Consider the following 22,787-nt stretch of genomic DNA (forward strand, 5'->3'; position numbering starts at 1 on the left):
GTCTCATCTTGCAACAAGATCGAGGACATCAAATGTTGGCTCTTTGCTATCTATAGACAAGGAAAGGAGGCTAGAAATGACTAGACAATCAATGTCTTCCTGATTGATGATGTGAATGCTGAAATATAGGCAATTGAGTAAAGGATGCAACAATATATATCTTTGACTACATGTTTTAACTTTGTTAACATCTATACCTTTGAATTTTTCCCCGAGTAAAGGAAATGAATTTCATCTTCATGTCCATTAGGGTAGCTTTCAATTGTCATTTCATTTTGTGCATTTGGCACATTCATCAAGCATGTTTGAAGAACGTACTGAAGTATGCATTAAAAGATAGAGTGAAGTCAATGTTTGAATGACTTAGGATGATTATGAATGTAATGGGTGAGAATGAGGATACCACTTATAGGCTACTTGATTTTTTTTTCTCAAATTCTCTAATCAACAAGATTTCTTAGTATACTTCCAGAGGACATGGTGTGAAGGGGATGGCCATATATATAAGACACTCTACTCTCTTATTTTGAACAATTGTTACTTTAAAATTTATCTTCTCTTTGCTACACTGACTTTGCATAAAACCTTGTCCCCCATTACACACATAGAAAGGTGGGCCAAAGTGTTCAAAATCTTCCCACATGCAAACTAGGACACAAATGCTACCATCAAATCTTATCATTGCATGTTGAAGACATGGAAACTAGGACACAAATGCTACCATAAAATCTTATCATTCCATGTTGAAGATGCAGTACCTTCACGACCATCAAACGAAATGTACATGTTGAATGGATCATCTATACTTCACCTTGGTTTATTGTATGGAACCATTCTACAAGAAAATGCAAAAGTTATAGGAAGTCAGCTTCATTAGGAACTACAAGGCACAAAGTTTGTGGAAAATTATAGATAAGTCACATAAAATTCCTGATGATGATTATATTACTGATGAAACTAGACTAGGATACTATTTTGTAAAGAGCCAGACTACAAGAAATTATTATGTTCTCAAAAACTTTGTTGATTAGTTGTATATGTGAGATTGTCCTTTTGCCCTATAGGGAAACACATGCAAGAACATGTTGAAGGCTTCAGCTATGATTACACCTAACATTACTATCAAGTATCGTGTTCGCATAATTTACTCTTCCATGTAACTTGTCTTGCACTTAAGATTCATGTGCCTCTAACATAACTATTGTAATGGGAACATGTAATTTATGTACACATGATTATTCTAGTAACTTACAAACATACATCCGACCACCATAATTGGTTGTGGAGAAAAGTCCCCCTAGAATGACACATGACCCTATTCAAAGAGTTGACTATTGGAAAGAATCCATGGCATTTCTAAACACTGCCACACATATAATGCAAGAGTTTGATGAACAAACAAAAAAAATCCTTGAATGCATGAACCATTTTTAGAATGATCTTAGCATGTTTGGTCTTCTCCCATTCAGTCTTGCTTTGAACACTGATCCATCTGCTACTAGTATTGTACATATGCATTCATTGTTCAGTCCAACCTTGCTACAAGTCCCCCGAAAGTGACAACAACAACATGCCTCTTTGCATGATAATATGAATCATGATTATTCTTCAAAATCATTCATGTTTCCCACTAAGGGACACAAGAGGGGGAGGATTAAGAAGGACTTATTACATGTACATGAAGTCAACGATCATCCTACATCTACTTCACTGAATATTGGTGAGCATGCATTGGCATTTTGTTGTGGGAAATACACACTACACCTATTCAAACTTCATAGCATCTCATGTTTTTTTTTCAAATTTTCAATATAAACTTTCTCACGAATTAATGCATATAATTGGCAACTAGGCCCAACATTTATGTCTACATATCATCAATGTCAATTGACATTTCATAATGCAAGTGGTGAAGATGTTATAGAGTGAGGCTAGTGTAGTAAAGACATTATAGAGGGAGGTTGGTGCAAAATGGATGTGACTATCCTCCCTACGAACTATATAGTTGACCAATTTCCAAAAAATCCAAAATATCATAATTTTTTTGAAAATGTAGAATGATCATTAATTAATGTAAGATAGTTTTTCTTTGTCTAATGGGAATACAATTCAAGAATTAAAGATTACAACATAGATATGAAAATTGAATAATTTAAGAAATATGAATATTGATTAAGAAACATGTTCAATAATTTAAGATTTTACAAGTATTAATAACTAATAGTCATTTTTTAATTGATTAAAAATACTTATAGTCATCTTCATTTTCACATTTCAAAGCAACAAACAATTAGTTTTACTATTAAAATAAAACCTATACAAGGATTAGGGTTTAATATGGTTTACTATTAAATTAATCTACTTATTTATTTAATTATATATAATTTAATTTAAGTATAGAAAGTTTAATTTATTTCTCTAAAGTTAGATTTAATTATTTGTTCATTGATTTAACTTGTCTTCATAAATAAAGACTAGCACTTGGACCACTAAAAGGTGCAAGGAGAAGCCAATGAATAAATAGAAGATAGACTTCAACTAATTCTATAAGTATAAAAAAATATAAGTATTTACACATCTATCATTATATATTATAATCTAGTACATTTTTTATAATGGTTTTCATACATTTTGGCTCCTTTTAATTATTATCATCTACTTTGGATCAACTAAGATTAGACAAAGATCTAGTCATCTTGAAATTATTTCTTGTATATCAAAAATAATATTATTATTTAGTTGAAGTCAAATAAATGATTGAAAAAAGATGCATACATGAACCTTGTAGAAGAAGAGAAGCATTGATTAATAGTTCATATCAATTGTTACTACTGAATAAGTCAATTTTTTATATTATTAGGAAGAAATGAAACAAAATAATGAAATGCTTATTACCATAATGTTGAGCATTGAATAGATGCCCATGGACAAAATTAAATCATGGGATTGGTCTTTCACATGCGAAATTATGTTCACGCTTACCTTGCAACAACCATAGCTTGTCAATGCTATCTTTTATCATGGAAAATAATTTTAATTAAGAGGTTTTTTCGTACCTTACAACAAGCTTGTATTATTAGAGAAAATGGATAAACTAACCAAATTGCCAATGATATCTATGATAGTGAATCAAATGGATTAGTTGACATTGTAGATCTAGAGGAAAACCAATAGGAAAGCTAATGATCCAACCTATTGCTTTTCCTTTCTTGTTATTTTTATTTTATTAATTTGTATTAAAGTTATAATCATTTTGCAAAGAAATAATTCAAAATGGAGCGTCAATTACATTTTATATAGGTCCATTATGATTTGATTCATATTAGGGAAAAAATGATCTATATAGAATAATGAGTGCAATTGAATTCGACCATTCTACTGAGCACAAGTAATTGCTAGATACTTAGAGTTGATTAGTTTAACTTTGAAGTCCAAAAACATAGATGCACCATTTAACTATAATGCACAATTGATCAATTCTTTCATTACAATAATTATTTTATGGAGTTTATAATGGTTACCTCTATTTGAAAGATGCTCTAAAATGCAGATTGTAAAATGTAAATTATAGCTAAAGTAATAAAAAACTACTATATTTTATTGTAATTTAAAATTCTATAATTTTCTTAATAGGATGATTGCTACAAGAGTATGATATAATTATTCTTTGTACTCTTTGTTGTGGACAACATGAATCCTACTTTAACTCATTTTAGTATAAACTCATTTAATGACCCATCTTTATCATTACATGTGATTTCTTATAAAATATGCAAATATTTCTTGTTACATGTGATTTCTTATAATATATATGATTTCTTCTCTCTATCAAACAACTCACTCAATATTATTTTAACATGAATTATTTCTTTTAATTTTTGTGTAGCAAAGCATAATTTGGAAACGAATGGTTGTTTATAAACAAGGATTTCAAATGAGGAGGGAAGGTGTGAAATGGTAGCCACTACAAAAGAATTGAATTAAATTGAATTTTGATGGCACTTCAAAAGGAAATCCTAGAAAAGGAGGGGGAGGATTAGTTTAGAATGTAGAAGGGCATATCCTATTTGTATATGCTAAAACTTAAGGATTTAAAAACATACTATGCTGAAGCTAGAGCATTACTCAAAGGTATCCAGATTGTAGCACAACATGGATGGGCTAAATTAGAAATAGAAGGTGATTGCATGACTATTGTCAAAGCTCTTAATAATAAGGGATGTGGGCATTCAAAAAAAGATGTTATAATTTAGAATGCTAGAAACTTGTGTGAAACTTTTGAAGAATGGAAATGTATTAACATCTACAAAGGAGGGAACACATTAGTAGCTATTATGGCTAATATTGGTGTACATCTTTGATTTGATGTCAGAAAAATCTAGACCAAAAACTAGCCCCCAGATTTGACTGATGCAACTAATAAAAAAATGGCTAACTCATTGCTTATGACGTTACAACAATGCAATGAACAAGGAAGACTTTGAGATTTAGTCATAACTATTGTTTATATATTTTTATAAATATATTTAATGTGCTTTTTGGGTGAGATTCAATTTATTTTTATAATATTTTATTTTTCAAATTTTATAGTATAATATTTTAATTTAAATAAAGAAAACCAAAATAACTATTTAATAAATGTAATTTTAGTAGTAGATAAATAAAATTACTAAATAAATTTATCAATTACCAATATTATAATACATTAATTTCAACATAAGAATGAACATTTGTAAATGAATTTCATAATAACAATGCATAAAGATCAAATCATAAGCACCAACCAATCAAACACAGATATTATCTTTTAGAGTCTCTATAGTAAATCTCTCCAGCTAAGGGAAATAACGTTTACATAAAACCAATTTTCCATTAACAGGTGAATGAAAAAGTAACTAACTTTCACACCTTTGAACCTACTTATTTATTTGACAATAGTTTAAGGCTTGCAATGTTACACTTTCTCTTGTTATATATTTCAAAACCTTATTTCCTTGTTAACTGCTTAGGTTTGTAAAACTGTGATATCTTCATTATATGCTTTATCATTGCTTTATAGTTGATCACCATTTCAATTTACTAACCATGGTTGAAGACTTAACATCTTGTTTACTTGCAATGCTATCATGGCTTAGATATTAATCTTGTTGCCTATTCACAACTACCAAACACAAAGATCTTCTTAATTGTATGATGTTGTGATCACTATTTTGATTGACCACCACTTCATTTCATAGCTTCACAACTCATAATCTTAACTGCAACTTAAGTCTTGTGACAATGTGATCACATTTAGCTCTGAGCTATTGTATTTATTTTCACAACTTCACAACTTAAGATTTAAATTCATAGTCAAACCTTGTGATAGTGTGATGAACATATATCAATTCTTCACATCCTTAACCATGTATTGAAGTTAACTTAATGCGATGAAGGGATAACCCTAAATTTAAATGTTGTTATATATCTTTTGCGACTTAATTGCTATAAATTTGATGTTTCCATTTAACCCTATGAAGCTATGATCATAGGATTTTTCTAATTTGTACTACAATCTAAGGTTACTCTTAACTGCCTATGAAGCTGCGATGGCTTCCAAACTTGACCACCATGATTATCTCTTGCAACATCACAACTTAAAATATTTTAAGCTAGAACTAGGATATGATCATATGATCTTTAGTGAATTGCTCCTTCACAACCAAAACTTGAAGGTTAACCTCAAAAACTACAATGTTGCGATGATCTCTATCTTGACTTCTTCACACCTTCACAACTTCCAAAACTATTGGTGATCATAATGGATCCATGAGGAAACCAAGACAATTTCATAAGATCTCAACCAAAAACATGTTTGAGGTGAGACTTACAATAGGAAAATAATCAAAGGACTTAGAAATATAAAAAAATTAAATGAATGACCAAGGTTTTTTGTGTATCCCTATTTCAATGGGATAGGTTAATCTCCATCCAAAATGCACTAAAGACAAAACAAAGTCAAACTTTTTCTTTTTTCTAGAATCATGAAAAATGTAGTGAGTTTTTCCAAATTTTTTGATGTTTTTGACTACAAAATATGCATGAAAATATGGATGGAACTATTATGCATTTTTGATATTATGACTCATTAACAATATCAAAATATGCATGAAACTATAATGTGGTTTCAATAATACCCTAAGCTAACTACTTGATAACAATATCCAATTATGGATGAAACTGTAATGCATTTTTGATAAAACTAAAGTTGCCCAAAAATATTCAACACACATCGTATAAATGTATTGGATTACATAATAAAAGTATAATGAAACTATTTTTCATTTTTGATATCTCCTCCTTTTTAATCATTGAAAACACGATATTGCCATGAATTATAGTGATACAAAATATCTATTTTTCATATTTTAGGTCTTGTCTGTAACATATTTTAAGTTACGATCTTGTGAAGTTGTCTTTGTCGCTTCACCACTCCAACATGATCATTAACAATTTTGGAAGATACAAAGGTGTGAATTAGTCAAGCTAACAGTTGTCACAACATCACAAGTGTTAATGTTGACCTTCATTTATGGGTTATGGAGGAGTGATTCATTAAAAATCATATGATCGCAACTTACTTTTGGCTTAAAGGGTTTTAAGTTGAAAAGAAGCAAGAGCTTATGACCAAAATTTTTATTCTTCATTAAAGAAAGTAAACATTGATTTAGATTTATATGTGTGTTGTGCAACATGACCATCTCCATTTTCATCTAAATTAATGATCAATGCCTTATCCATTGTTATGCAAAGTCAAAAACAATAACCTTAGAGCTATTTAATTGACTTGCAATTAAATTTATTAGTAGTTAGCCTTAAGTTTCATTCTTATGACATCCCTTGCATATACCTAGAAACCTTATCAATTCATGAAAGCATTTAATTAACTCTTTGAATTAAAAGAAATCAATGAAAAGATATACAACTCCATATTAAGATAAAATTCCTTGAATGATGGATCTACCTTCCTCATCTCTTAACAAAAAGCTACTACATTCCTAAATTTTATCATTTGTTCCCTACATATATTCTCATTTAATCTATTAGCAATGATATCTTCATCTCATAGGCATTTTGTTGGAGGAAAGGTATAATTCCTCATGTTTGTTGGCATTTTAAAACTACTAGGCTAATCTAAAACCCAATACCACGATGCAGAAGATAAGACTCAGTCTATCTAAGGGTTAGCTACTTCCTATATTCAACTAAATTTTCTTCAGATCTGGACCAACTTCAATAGAATCACAAAGGAATCTCTATTCTTTAGGCTCTATAGGGCCAAGATGAATGCACCTTAGGAATAGAAATGTGACTAGTTTTATGATTCTCTCTTCAAACACATGCTCACTAATATTTCTCTTTTAGATCTATCCCCTATAATAGATAATGGTCAACAATTCTTCTTGGATTTTCAAATATTCCTTGATTACAATAGCTAACTAAATTTGATTTGATTTTAAATGTGCCTTGTGCTACCACATGAAATTTTCAATATGCATATGAATTGATGATCAATGCTTTATCCACTTCTACACAGATTCTAACCTACAAAAACTTGACCTATTTAATTGCCTTACAATTAAATCATTAGCAACAATCCCTAAATCCCATTCTTATGATATCCCTTTGATGTGACTAGAAACACTACCAATTTATTGAAGCATTTACTTAATTCCTTGAATTAAAAGAAAAAGTAAATTGATATACAACCTATCCTAGTTGCACTAAATTGCATGAGGCTTGCTCATTCAGTCCCAAAATAACCATCATATGAAAATGGATACAAAATTTAGAGACACTGATATTGTAAAACGTTCCTTTGTATTTATCTTCCTTGAAAATAAAATATTTTGGTATAAACTCAAAAATAACTCAAGATATGACTAAAATGTCATTCCATATTCACTTGTATTCTCATATTTGCAAAATTTGAATACAACACAGAGTAGAAACAAACACTAACTAGATTGACTACAAAAAAAAAATATAAACACTAAAAGTTGTATAGACTTTGGACCCTCACTGCACATCTTGGAAATCCTTTTATAAGAAGGATAGCAATAGGCGTCAGATGGGAGGACACATGTCAAAAAAATATCAAATAATAAATACAAAGATATTTCATATTTAGTTACATTAAAAATATTCATTGTACTTGATCAAAATTATGGAATGCAATTAAAAAATTGGTAGGTGGTGCTTTCAGTAGGTATCTTTAACATAATTCTGATTGCCTTTAAGCTCCTATTACTTTCCTTGCCTTTTGTTTGTTCCTTTTTCCTCTAACTGCACCCTAACTACATGCTTTGACTTCCTAATAACTCTCCCTATACGGTAGGGCCTTTATATCTATAATGACTTCCCAAATTACAATATTTATATCTATATCTGGCCAACTGGCATCTCTAACTACATCTAACTCCTCAATGAATTTCTCCATTTGTCATTTACTATTGCCTTAACCTCTACAATTACTTTTGACATTTCTAACTCTAATTTGTAGAGCATGTCGATAAAATCATACACCAGTACTACATTTTCCTCATCATCACAATATACTAGGAGTTTGGAATGGTTTAGAATACTATCAAAAGATGCTAACTATTCCATCCAATCCTTAAATTTTCCATCACTTTCCAAAATTGTAGGCACAAAATTGGGTGTTCCTATAGAAATTCCTTTCATTTTACTCTACATCAATTGCAATTTTCCACCAAAGAAACCCTTCAAATATCTTACTTTATTGATCATCTTTCTAGTGTTTATAATATTTATCTTGGGAAAATCTTTATTCTATGCCAATAAAGGTACCAAACTATCAAAAAATGGAGTATAAGGACCCCATGTGAAAAGTGGAGACAATAGGGCAACTACCTCTGAACATCTATACTTTGCTTCCTACAACACAAGATAATTGTTGTGCACACTCTAAGAGACCATTTCTAATGCACTTAATGTATGAATTATAAAGTTCTTGATTTTTTTGATTTCAATCTTCTTGCTTGATTCAAAATTGTCTTCATCTATCTCCATTGCTTGGCTTGATGCATCCCTTATTTTAGGTACATGGCCGTCTATTTGCACACCTCTATCTTAGATTTCTTTAGCTGATATAACAGTGTTTTTTAGTGCTACTATTTCATTCTCCAACTTGAGGGTTTTCTTGTCTAAGATAAAAGTCTTCTTCTTTTCTTCCTCATACTGGCTCCTAGTTTTAATAATCCTTTCATAGGCTCCTTCCAATTGTGCTTGAAGAACATCCATCATCTTACCCAATAGAGCGATTGAAGTGTGCATTCCATAAATTTGGCTATTGGAGGTGGAGTGCACATTCCAAAATATTATATTCCCCCTTGGGGATTTTTTGATTTCCATAAGGATGGGCTTTTGATCCCCTAGAGCTAAACTTCATATTGCCATTGTTTGAACATCAACGTTATAACCTAACCCTCTTAATTCTCCAAGCTAATTTTCAACTTCAAATGAGATAGACTTGTCTTGTCTTCTCGTTTGGTCTAGAAGAAAAGATGAACTGATATACTATCCTGAGAAAATAATCATACTACTTCTCCTCACCAAGTCCCTTGCATCTTCTACAGTGAGGGTTTCATTGGAAGGATCATATTCTTGTAGTTTCTATACTAACCCAACAACTACCTCATCATAATCACCTGGCTTTATTCATAGAGATAGCTCATTTTATTTCAACTTGAACAAGAAGATTTTAAATTCTCTAGTCTTGATGAATTTACCATCACTCATAAACTAATTTTCATCTATAATTCTATCATCTATCATCTAAGCTTGTAGTTGTAACTTCTTAGCCCTTTGTTCATCCTCAAAGGCCTAAGCTACCATATACCTCCTTCTATCATCATCAAAGTATTGGCTAACCCTAGGCAAGATTTGCAAGACCTTTTCTAGAATCTCTACCATCCTTTGTTTCTTGTTCCTCACTTTTAGGCTAATCCTCTTTGTAATCACTGACTTCAACCATAATATCTTCATTAGAATATTTATGATCAACTTTGTTCCTTATGTTCTTAGGCACTTGGGGTAAAATCTCATTAGAATTTTCAACACATTTGTCTAATCTAACCTAATAGTCCTAGAACATATTAATTTTTTCTCTACACACACTCTCATCCAATCTATCAAAAATGGCATCCTCTTCCCATATAGATTTTGTAGGACATAAATTGTATCCCCTCATACTTATTAGGGATCTCTTGACTACACAACATGATTCATACGTTCTGTCTAGCCTAGTTCAAATAGGCATCAATATCTTCTATAACATTCTTTCCTATCTCATGTTGGATTTGAGCAAACACACAAATCAAATCCACAAGCCCTCGAATCACCTGCATGTAAAAAACCTATAATAGAGAAGAAAAAGACAAGAAGAGGCAAGGGTTTGGTTTGAAAATAAGAAAATTGTATTCTTAGATAAAAAGTAAATTGCTGTACAAAATTGCAAAGGGAGAGCCTATTTATAAAGGCCTCCAGGAAGCTTGTAGAATAAGCTAGAAAGAGCTAGGAGATAAGGTTGACAACTAAGAATACATCCACAAAAGGTGGATTATCCTCCACATAGGTGAGAAGATAAGTATGACTAGGTAGGAACAAACTCCCATGTTGTCAACAACTCCTAGACTACAACTAATAAATAAATGCATTTAACCAAAGTAAACTTGAGCATAAATAATAATTATTTACACTAACACCCCCCGTAAGTGCATTCTACTAAGTTACACTTAAGGGGGGGTGTTAGTGTAAATAATTATTATTTATGCTTTACTTAAGTTTACTTTGGTTAAATGCATTTATTTATTAGTTGTAGTTTAGGAGTTGTTGACAACATGGGAGTTTGTTCCTACCTAGTCATACTTATCTTCTCACCTAAATGGAGGATAATCCACCTTTTGTGGATGTATGCTTAGTTGTCAACCTTATCTCCTAGCTCTTTCTAGCTTGTTCTACAAGCTTCCTAGAGGCCTTTATAAACAAGCTCTCCCTTTGGATTTTTGTACAGCATTTTACTTTTGATCTAAGAATACAATTTTCTTATTTTTAGACCAAACCCTTGCCTCTTCTTGTCTTTTTCTCCAAATACTAAACAAGCTACATCAGATCTATCTCTAATACCATGTTGGATTTGAGCAAATATATAAATCAAATCTACAAGCCCTCGAATCACTTGCATGTAGAGTACTTGTCACAAAGAAGAAAAATAAAAGAAGAGGTAAGGGTTTGGTCTGAAAATAAGAAAATTGTATTCTTAGATAAAAAGTAAATTTCTATAAAAAAATGCAAAGGGAGAGCCTATTTATAAAGGCCTCTAGGAAGCTTGTAGAACAAGCTAGAAAGAGCTAGGAGATAAGGTTGACAACTAAGCATACATCTACAAAAGGTGGATTATCCTCCACATAAGTGAGAAGATAAGTATGACTAGGTAGGAACAAACTCCCATGTTGTCAATAACTCCTAGACTAAAACTAATAAATAAATGCATTTAACCTAAGTAAAATTAAGAAAAGCTAAATTATAATTATTTAGACTAACATCTCAAAATCTCCTACCTTAGTGCGTCTACATAGAAATGTTCCTTTTTTGACACCCTTTCCTAGGTATTCATTGTTTAGTGAAATTAATTTCCAAAATACTTCTACAAACCCTAGTCTTGCTAGGACATATTTGGATAGAATGTGGGGTGGTTGAGGGCACCTGTATATCTTCATAATAATATAATCCTCAAATAGAAAAAAACTCCCCCAATCATGTGTCAATTGTTTCCCAGCATCATAACACATTTTAGGCTTAACAATCTTATCATTATTTCATTAGACAATCCTATCATTTTTAAAACAAGATGCACAAAATCACTATAAAAGGAAATAATATTTGAGTATGGGTAGAAGCTCTGTCATACCCTTGTCCACCTTTGCAATTGTATTCTTTCTCCCCAGTCCTCTATGCACTCAAAGAAGCTTTGATCAAATGAATTGACATTCTTGAACATGATCAAATGTATGGTCATTGAATAATGGGGGAACATAAAGCTCTCCAATTGTCCTTGTTGTGCAACAATGATCTCTCCATGGTTCTTGTCGATGATATACGCCAAATAGTCATACCCAACATTGGTGTTGGGGTCTTGAATATTCAATGCCATGACATAGTGTCCTCCTAGGGCATTCATGGTTCCATCTAAACCTAGGAATTTGTTAAGACCAAAGACAATATTCTAGAAATACCTTTGAAAGAATTCAAGAGTCATGATTTTCTCCACTTATTCTTTGGAATCTCTCCCTTTTCTTTTTGGACATAGGGATGTGTCTTATCATTTTCCTACCCATATAAAATCTCTTCTGCCTCTTGAAATTCTTAATTAGGTCATCAATGTCAATAGGTAATGACATCAGGCCTCCCAAGTCAAATGCCTCTTTGAATGTCTCTTTATCTAGGGCTAGTAAGATACTCCTATCTCTCTAGTCGAATGATTTGCTAACTAAATTGTAACATTTGACTAATGCATTTAGTAGGTCCACATCCAAAAATATTTTTGGCATAATCAATTTGCCTAAATTTTTGACCCAAGGGTTGAAAAATGGAATTTTCCACCTTCTATTTATATAGAAGAACCAAAGAAATTCATATCCATTTGTATCTAGAACCTTTGCATCTCTAAAGAATGCATACGGGTCTCTAAAGGTGTGGTTTTTTGTAGATCATGTGTTAGTAGAACTGAAAAAATATGCTTGCATTCTTCCACAAATAAGCTTGGACATTTTGTATATGATGTACATTCTTCAATCTAGACTTGTACAATCAATTATCCTTCCTTCTGAGCCATTTCTTCATGTAATTCAACCAATTCTGAATGCTGCATGCTTTGAAAATCTCTTCAAATCATTCTGCAACTCTAATTCTTTCTAAAAACTCAAACAATCTTGTAACTGGTAATGAAAATTCCATGCTTCTTCTAATTTACCTATCTCTACAATAGGATCATAACATTGATGGCATTTACAATTTAAAATGGCACACTTCAAAACCTATCAATCCTCAAAAAGCTAGAAAAATCTTTTCTTTTTCAAATTTCGTACTTCCAGCTCATACACTTTTTATCTAGCTCAAACATGGCCATTGAAAACTATTTTATGCTTTAAAACTAGAAGTTGCAATGATGCGATGACCACCTTGTTGCTACCTCCTCGTTATTTCTTCTCTTTTCTTATTTTTGGATATGACCACCTACATTGGAAAGTGCCCCTCTTGACTATTTTTCCTAACTAATTCCTTTTTAATGAAATCAATTGCTAGATTATTTCTACAATTCCTAACCTCTCTGGCACACATTTTGGAAGATGTGGGGCTAAGAGAATCCAAAAAAACCTTTTAAAAATATAATCTTCAAAAAGAAAAATATTACCAAAATCATGCCCTATCTATTTTCCCTCATCATAACATAAATTTGGCTTAACTATCTTCTCAACAATATGTGGTATTCTTTTAGTAATAGTTCCTATCATCTTTAACATAGGGTGTACAAAGTCTTTATAGAAAGAAATACCATTAGAATAAGGGTAGAACATTTTCCATACCCTTGTCCATCTCTGCACCAGCAATTTTTATCCTAACTCTTCTATCCACTCAAATAAACTCTAATAAAGAAGATCTACATTTATAAACAAGATCATATGCATGAGCATGGAGCATTGAGAGAACCTAAAATTCTCCAATTTTCCCTCCAAGGTAGCCAAAATTTCATCATGAAATTCTGATCATGATGTACTCTAAAAAATTATATCCCATATTTAATGAAAACTAAAACTCAAACAATCATACAACTAGTAATGAAAATCCCATGAAAATCTTCATGCTTCTTAGAATTTATCAATCTCTACAAAGTCCCTTTGCATGAAAAAGGAAAAAAGGGAGTGTGGCATTAAATGGATTAAAATGCACATCCTTGAAATTCTTGAAAAGCTAGCAACATTTAGGCTTGTAAAACTATGTTCACTTCTTTTCATGCTTTATCGCTGCTTCATAGCTATTTACAATTTTAACTTTTTGACTACTGTAATTTGGAAATGGCCTATTTGTATCTAAAGGGGGTGATGCACCTAATTGAAATGGTTGCAACTCTACTCTTGTATGCATAACACATCAATGAAAAGTCCAGATATGCCAAATCTGCCATATCATCAGGTCAAATGGAGTCGACCATCTATCCTCACCATGTGGCCTAATGCCTCTAAAGTATTCTGACACCTTTCCTAGCATTTTTATTTATGTTGACATGCTAACTACCTCGTATTTGTGGCTTCATAACTTGTTTCTTCTGTTATCTACTTGGTCTTACGAAACTGCAATGTCTTCATATCATTCCTAATTGTTGCTTTGCAGCTTGGCATCATTTTAACCCCTTAACCATAGTGACTTTGTACCATCATGAAATTATCTTGCTCACACCCTCACAGTGGTTAGGGACTCACTACCATTTAACCATGTGATGCAACACATATAGTCATCTTACCTTTATTAGCCCATCAAAATTGCCAGCTAATATTGTCCAATAACTACCACAAATGACTGAAGCCATTACAATGACCATCATCACAATCTCACAAATTAAAGCTTTAACTTCAATGTTAACCTTGGGATGATGTGTACCATATATTTCACTACTTTGCAACCCTAAGCCTAAGTTTCCCTTAACCCTTTGCAACAGTGCAAACAAAGGAGATCACCACTTTTTTGCCTTTACCATGGGTTGACATTAATTGCATGTGATGGTGTGAATCAAAGAAGTCTGCAACCTTGCAACCTAAACCTAAGGTAAGCTTTAATAATGCATGATGATGTGAGAGAACATGACTATGCAATAATATAGTTAACTTTACATGATCACAACTTGAATCTACTTAAGCCTAAAACTGCTTGTGATCATGTAAGCAAAAAAAAATCACATCATTACAGCTTGAATGCTTCCTTTGATATGAATTTTCTGAAGCTTAGGGATAAAAAGAAAAGTCAAAGATTTTTTGTATCCCTATTAGCGTTCATGGACATTAATGAATAATATTTGAATTTTTATGAAGGGTGGAAAAATGGTTAACAAATAATTTATTTAAAATGTTTAACTTTATGATGAAGTAACAATAATGGCTAGTTGAAGGTACATAAACAATTGCTGAACTTGATGCAACATTAATAGGCCCATGAAACTACATTGAATGATATTTCTTTTTTGCTATGAATTCATATGAAAATAGTCCATGGTGACAATTCCACCATAAGTCCATGACTTGGCATTTGCATGACTGCATAATTAATAAAAAATTGTTAGTTAATGAAACATACATCAGACATGCCAACAAGACACCCAAGGAAGGACACAAAATGACTATAGATGCATTTGGATGGGTCCATTGGATGTATGTATCATGCCATAAGAAAATATGTATGTACTATGCATTTTTTGGTCCTTTTTCTATACTTTTCCTGTACAAAGGGAAGATTTTGTGGGAGGATAGTTGCATCCTTTCATGACTAGATAACCACTGATGGTGATCAAGCCTACTCAATAATTCATTCATCTCCCTAGGTGAAGATGGGTATTTGAATCCCTGACAATAGAGGCAAAGGTTATTGTCCTTTCAAAACATTTTTTATATTGTGGATTATAACTATGAGGAGTGGGATGAAATTTTGGAGAGATCTATGATACATCAGAAGTGATTTGTCTATATCAAAAAATGGTGCCCTAACTTTGACCCTAATGAAGCTAATGCATATGATGATCTAATTTGGATTAAGGTTGATTATCTTCCCTTCAAATCTAGATAGGAACAAATTTTAAACAAAAGTGGTTATAGCATAGTTGATGTGATTGATCTGGATATGAGAGAGGGTGAATCTATCCATTTCATAAGTATTGGCATTCTAGCAATTATGAAGACCTTATTGAAAATTAGGCGTAAGACAATGGTTGAAGAATGGATGCATGAGGTGGATATGGAGGAGTCCAAATTCTCTCATCTTTGATGTCAGAGAAAAAGGCATAATGTTGAAGGGTGCCCCTTAAGGTGCAACATCAACCATGGATGAGAAAAGAAGACAAGCAACATATGGCTATAATACTCCATCTAGATCTAGCTTTTGGGGCATAAAAATGGGGTTTTGGCCAATATGAAAATGAAGCACAAGAGAGGAGATTGTAGGAAAAATATTTTCTATTGTATATTGTATAGTTTTGGATTAAAGATAAAAATAGGTTTTGAAGGGACCCTAAACCATTTACACAAAAAGCCTCTTATAGGTAGATACACATAAGCAAAATAATCATGAAGTAGTTATCAACAAAAAACAAAAAAAAAAACTAACAACAAGAAACTACGCAACATCATCAACAAAAATGGAAAGAGTGAAATAGTCCAACAAAAACATAGCAATAAAAAAAAGACTAGAATAGAAAAAACTAGGAAACTAGACTGAGTCTAGGAATAGACATTCTATTTGATTTCTAAATCTTCTAGCTTCTGAAAAATCTAAAGGACGGAGTCTGCTTTGGGCTCTTCCACTTTGGTGTCCTCCATCTTCTTTCTCATATTGGCCCTCATTCTCTTACTAGGACCCATGATCTCATCAATGTCTTCCTCATCCTTATCCAAATTAATAACCTATTTTTAAAACATTTCATAAAGCTTTTTATGGTTCATCCTAGACACCTTTAGTTGCTTATGATTATGGAGCAAACTAGTAACCAATAAAGATTCATTCTTCTTTGTCCTTTTAGTCAAGTTATGAATTTTATTCTCCATTTCCTTAACCAAACTACTTAAATCAATATTCTTCTCATCACCAATTTCCTTTCTAGCATCCTTCACATCCATCTTAATCGACTAAATTTTATTGATAAGTCAATTTTCAAATTGAAGGGATTTATAATACTTGGCTTGAGCAATGTCAAGAATCTTCAAGTTAACCATTCCCTTATCCTTATTTCTAGTCTAGGACTGGTCCAACAATGTAGTAAAATAGGCTTTGATAGTATCTTATTCAATATCAGTATTACAATCCACCCTGTTATCACTAAAGTCATTTAGGGATTTCACTACAATGGCTTCCAAATTGGTGTTCTAACTATAGTTATCATTCTCCTAAGACTTAGGAGAAAACCCCTTAGCTTCTTCAATATAGTCGTCCTCAATCTCATCACTCGCATAATTATCATCCTCCAAAATCTCCTTATCTTCTACACCATACCCTCTATCAAAATCAACATTACACTCCACATTATTATCATTTTTTCCATGTTTTCTTCAGCCTTATCCTTGTGGAGTATGAGATCTTCATTACCTTACCCACATTGATCTTCCATGTTAATCTTTTCCTCTTCCTCAGAATCAAACTAATCATCATCATCAAGAGCGCTAACCTCCTTCCCTTTAGAACTACCATTTTTATCAATATCCTGGTCCTCAGTCTCCAAGGAGGTAGAATTATCATTCAAACTATTAGTAGAAGTGGATGAAGTAGTCTCTTCTGATTTAGATACTTTGATTTTTTTCTTCTTCTTATGGTCCTTATTTGAATCAGAAGAGGCATCGAGGAATCCTTTGGGTTCGAGATGATAACCCTAGTTTTCTTGTCTTGATTCACCTTCCTCTTCCTTTTTCTACAAGACTCCTCTTTGGACTTCTCCTAGTTTTTAGTCTTGAAAGAGCCCCCAAATTTGTTCTTCTCATAATGCTCAACTCAACAATTAATCACATTAAACCCTCATGAAGAATAGGACTAGATGGGTTCTTGCAATTCTTTTCAAGGCCCTTAACATAGAATTGTAAAAATAGAAAGGAAAAGAAACTTTAATCTCATGTCTAAAGTGATTAAGAAAAATAAAGTGGTACTTGTAGACTCTTGTAAGCCTACCATCAAGAGTGATATACACCATAATTTCTCTTACAACATTATACCATTTTTTCTTAATGTGGTGGATTTCTAGGAAACTAGCACATTTCTTTACTAGAAGATCCTTTTCCTTTGAATTAGTTGGTAATATGTTATGTGCTTCCTTTGCATACTTAATATCTTAAAAAAACAATTCCAAAATTTGATAACCCGCTAAATTTAGAAATCAAATCAATATTGATAATAACACTTTGGTTATGCAGAATTACCTTACCATTCTCCCATGCCTTCACAAATTGCTAAGTAATCTCCTTGTCCGCACTATGGAACTTCTCCAAAAAAATTGCAATACCACCTTTATTTAAAGTTCTCCAAGATTTTTTATGCTCCTTCCATTGCCCATCCTCTAGCTCAAGAAAATTTAGTTCACTTCTCATGGTCTACTTTATTCTATGGATATTAAGCCCTTGTAGTCTAGACTTTTCATACACCCCACTTTACATATACAATCCTCTTTACAATTTGAATGAGTCTTGAACCCCATACAATACCAAAACCCAATGTTGTTCCTCATGATCAAAGTACTGGTGCTAACAAAATAATTAACTATTTCCTTCATTTTGATAATAATGACCCCTGCTTGGGAGTTTAATTTGTCATAATTAATGATATTAATGAGATCATCCTCGATATTTTCTGTGCCTTTCCACTTTATAATATCATTAATAATTGTGGAAAAGTTAGCCAACTTGTCAACAACTCTATTTACTTCTCTAAATTCATGAGAAATATAGATTTCTTCAAAAGTTTGGATTTCAAATTTAATTTTGTCTATAATATGACTAACCATAATACTAGGATTTTGCTGCCCTTTTATATAATTGACTATGCTTTTAGAATCTCCAACAAGCTAAACATGATTATAGTCAATTTTTCTTTCCATACTGATAATAGTGAGAGCTACCATTTCTTCTACACAATGACTGGTTTGAGTACCCAAAGGTGTAGTAATTGCACAAAGACAACTCCCATATTCATTTCTCAAAATACCACCACAGCCAACACTACCTAGGTTCCCTTTGGCAACTCTATCAAAGAGAGCTTTGACCTAGCTCTAGATTTCCTCTGTATAGTTACATGGGCTCGATAATTAAATTATTTTAAAAATATAATTTAATGTTAATGAATGAAATTGTGAATAATTTTTAATTTAAGTAAAATAATATTTAAAAATTTATTTTTAAAGAAATTATATTTATTTATATTCATATTATGAAAAATTAATAGGAGGAATAAAAAATATAATATTAGATAAAATAGTAACTAAATTTGTTATATCCTTCTACTATTTCCTACATACATTCTATTAGCATTGAAATATAATTTTAGTAACAAACATCAAGAATAGTATAGGAAGCATGGTAGATAAACCTTCACAAATAATAGAAGTATTTGTTAACTATTATACTGACATTCTCAAAAACTATGAGAGTTCAAACCTAACAATCCAAAATGCTATGTTAAATTAAATTCCAAAGGTAATAAAAAATGAGGACAATAAATTCTTAAATTAAGTATTCTTAGTGGAAGAAATCACGGTTGTCTTATTCAGGCTAAGCTTGGACAAATATCTAGGTCTGGATGCTTTCCAAGCCCTTTTTTTCAAAGATGCAGGGAAATTTTAGGGGTAGATTTATGGCTAGAAATAGAAACTATGAGAAAATTAAACTCATTATTATTAGAAACTAATAATATTGAATTAGATCTCATATGTGTTGGCCATTTTTTCTCCCCATTCAACCCATCACCAATAACTAATCAAAGATATTTTCAATGGATTATTTTCTTGTTGTGGGTTAACATGCTTCTTGTTGTGGTTAACATGAGATTTGGTTGGATTAACATTTTGTGTTAACTTGGTCTCTTCATGAATTGAGTTGGCTTGGTTCCTTCATTGATTGAGCTAGTTTAGTTTTTTCTTTGACTAAGTGAACTCGATTTCATTTTCTTTTGAGTTGCGGGTTGACACACATTTTTTACTAAGGTTAACCATTTTTTCCATTTTTGGAGAATGACTTTGCTACTCTTTCTGAAATAGCAAAATTTTCTATTTCAAAAGGCTTACCCTTTTGCTTCTGCAAAATTGCAAAATTGCATACTACATCCTCCATCATGCATTTGGGAATGTTCTAACCAATTATTTTGTGGCACATAGCAGATCATTTCTTGTCGAGTTTCCTTTGATTGAATAGTTCTCATATTGTTGTGTTGTTGTCCTTTTCTCTTGCAAAGATGTGATGACCATCAGATCTAAATATATAGTTGGACATTTTGAGCACATCTTAGTGTTGGAATTCTTTAGAATAACTAAGAGGGGGTGGGATTGAATTAGTTATCCAAGGTCCACATGTACAATTAAAACCTTTTCACAACTTAGTGAATCAAAATCCATAAGAACATTTTATCATGCATGCATCCATTATATTGAGCAATCACTTCAACTTATAGGTTACTGTCAAATCAATTTGTAGAAATGTAAACATGAAACATAACAAATTCAATAACACATTTGACAGAATGATTTAACATGAAAACCCAATTTGGGAAAAACTACTAGTAACATGCTACTCATCTCACTCTCCTAAAGTGATGTCCTATGATAGGCCAACCTTGTTAAAGGTTACAATGCACACTATCAAATGTGACCTAGTCAAAAGATTTCAATCACCCTATTAGGAGTGAGCCTTGTTAGAGGTCTTTAGATCATTCACTTGGAATGTCACTTGGTTAAAGGATTTACAAATGACTATTAGGTCAACCTTAATCCAAAGGCTTTACCCTAGACTAATACAATCATTAGAAAGTAACAATAAAACTTGATCTGATAACAACTTACAACACACTTGTAGATTACGGATCTCTATTTCTATCATCCATTCTACTTGGCTCCCACACACTTCATCTCTAATAGTTTGTTCACCCTTCAAGCATCCATACCCTTAAGCCTTGTTGCTTTACTTGCCAATGTAGTCTCTTCTCTTAGGTCACTGAATGAAGCAATACCCTAGACTTGTTGTCATCCTTAGGTTTTCAAACATGACAACCCTTTCTTTTGAACATCCATCTCTATAAATACAAAAATAAGATATTCTATCATTCATCCTCCATCATTATTTTTAGGGTTAGATTAGATTAGGTAGGATTCAATGAATCTACTCGTTATTTCATTTCATTTCCTTCTAGAAAATTTTACTTTAATCCTTTTTGAATTTGCCTCAAAATAGTTTATCATGAATTCTATGCCACCAACTCATCAACCTTATCTTCCACATTGTTCATGCAATTCAAGAAAATAACCTTGTCAGCTAAGATTCATCAAATTCATGATATTTCTCATAATGTTGACACACGAAATTAATTGACTTTTGATGCTTGACATATACTAAATTTCTCGACATCCTCTATCAAATCACTTGGTATGAACTAAAGTTTATTGGTACTTGACATCAACTAAACTTTACTCCACTTACACCATTTTAATCAGCTTATAGTGAAATTGACTTTTCTTGGCTCTAACTAATTTTCTACTTGGCTTGCACTAACTTTTCTTGACAGTTATGTGCAAATTATCGAGCTTGGTAAACAAAATTCTTTTAACTTATTCTTCTTGACCATAAGTAGATTATCAATGCACTATAATATCACTGTCTTAATTGATTCTTGTACTTCTTTTCCATATCATAACTCAACCTTTCCTCTAGGTGCTATTGTTACCTCATTTGATCAAATCCTCTATATCAATCAAACAAATGATTATACTTAAATCATATAAGTAATTGTCTTACCAACAAGAAGCAGGTTTGACCTTAGTGGAAAAATAATTATTGAAACACATGTTCATACTTGTGCCAATCTATTTTTAACAATATAACTCTTTGGAATTTATGGCTAACCAAATTGACCAAACTTAATTAGTACGAACAACAAAATGAAAAAAAGAAAATAATTCCTTGTATTGAAATCTCTCACTCTATTAGTAACTGTCATCTTCAGAATAGGTTACAGAATTCTGTTATGATCAACAAACAATCAACTCATCCTTATGACTCCCTCTTGATCACTTCTTATATCTCCTCTATATTATCTCCCTCTTACTAGGTAGATGTAATTAGTAGGTACATTTTCTGCCTCAACAATCAGGATTGAGAAGATTAGATTTCTGCTTCATCTCACTTAGCTCTCATGAAACTCAGTATGCTTTTCTCCATTTTATTTTCTTATTTCGATTCCTTTATCTTCCTATTTGAAAAAATGCAAAAAAAAATTCTTGTTAATATGTAGATATGAACATTTTTAGTTTCTCCCTTGGTCACCTTGCTTGTGACTGATTTGTAGTTCCAACTCTTTGATTACTTTAAGTAGCTCCTAAAGTAAGATCTAATATATCAATGTGTAACACATATCAATCAAATTGTTTGGTTTAGGGCACTTTGCATGTTTCTTATATAGCCTTTGATAGGGGTATCACCCCTATTTTACCTCTTAGATACTCATGAGCATCCTTAGGTGATATTTTTGTGAAGATATTGGCTTTTTTCTCTTTTATGTTAACATATTCCATCTTCACCTCTTTATCTTGAACTAATTCTCTTAAGTAATGATAATTGATTGCAAAGTGCTTAGTCTTTATATGTATCACATGATTCTTTGATATATTTATAGCTCTTATATTATCATAATAAGTATCATAGGTTTAGTGATTTCTTCCTTCATATCTGTTATCCATTTTTTGCCTCCCGCCAAAATTTGAATTCAAACACTTGAACCCA

This window comes from Cupressus sempervirens, chromosome 4 (genome assembly GCF_028749045.1).
Source record: "Cupressus sempervirens isolate cs-2001-9-10 chromosome 4, ASM2874904v1, whole genome shotgun sequence".
Lineage (NCBI taxonomy): Eukaryota > Viridiplantae > Streptophyta > Pinopsida > Cupressales > Cupressaceae > Cupressus > Cupressus sempervirens.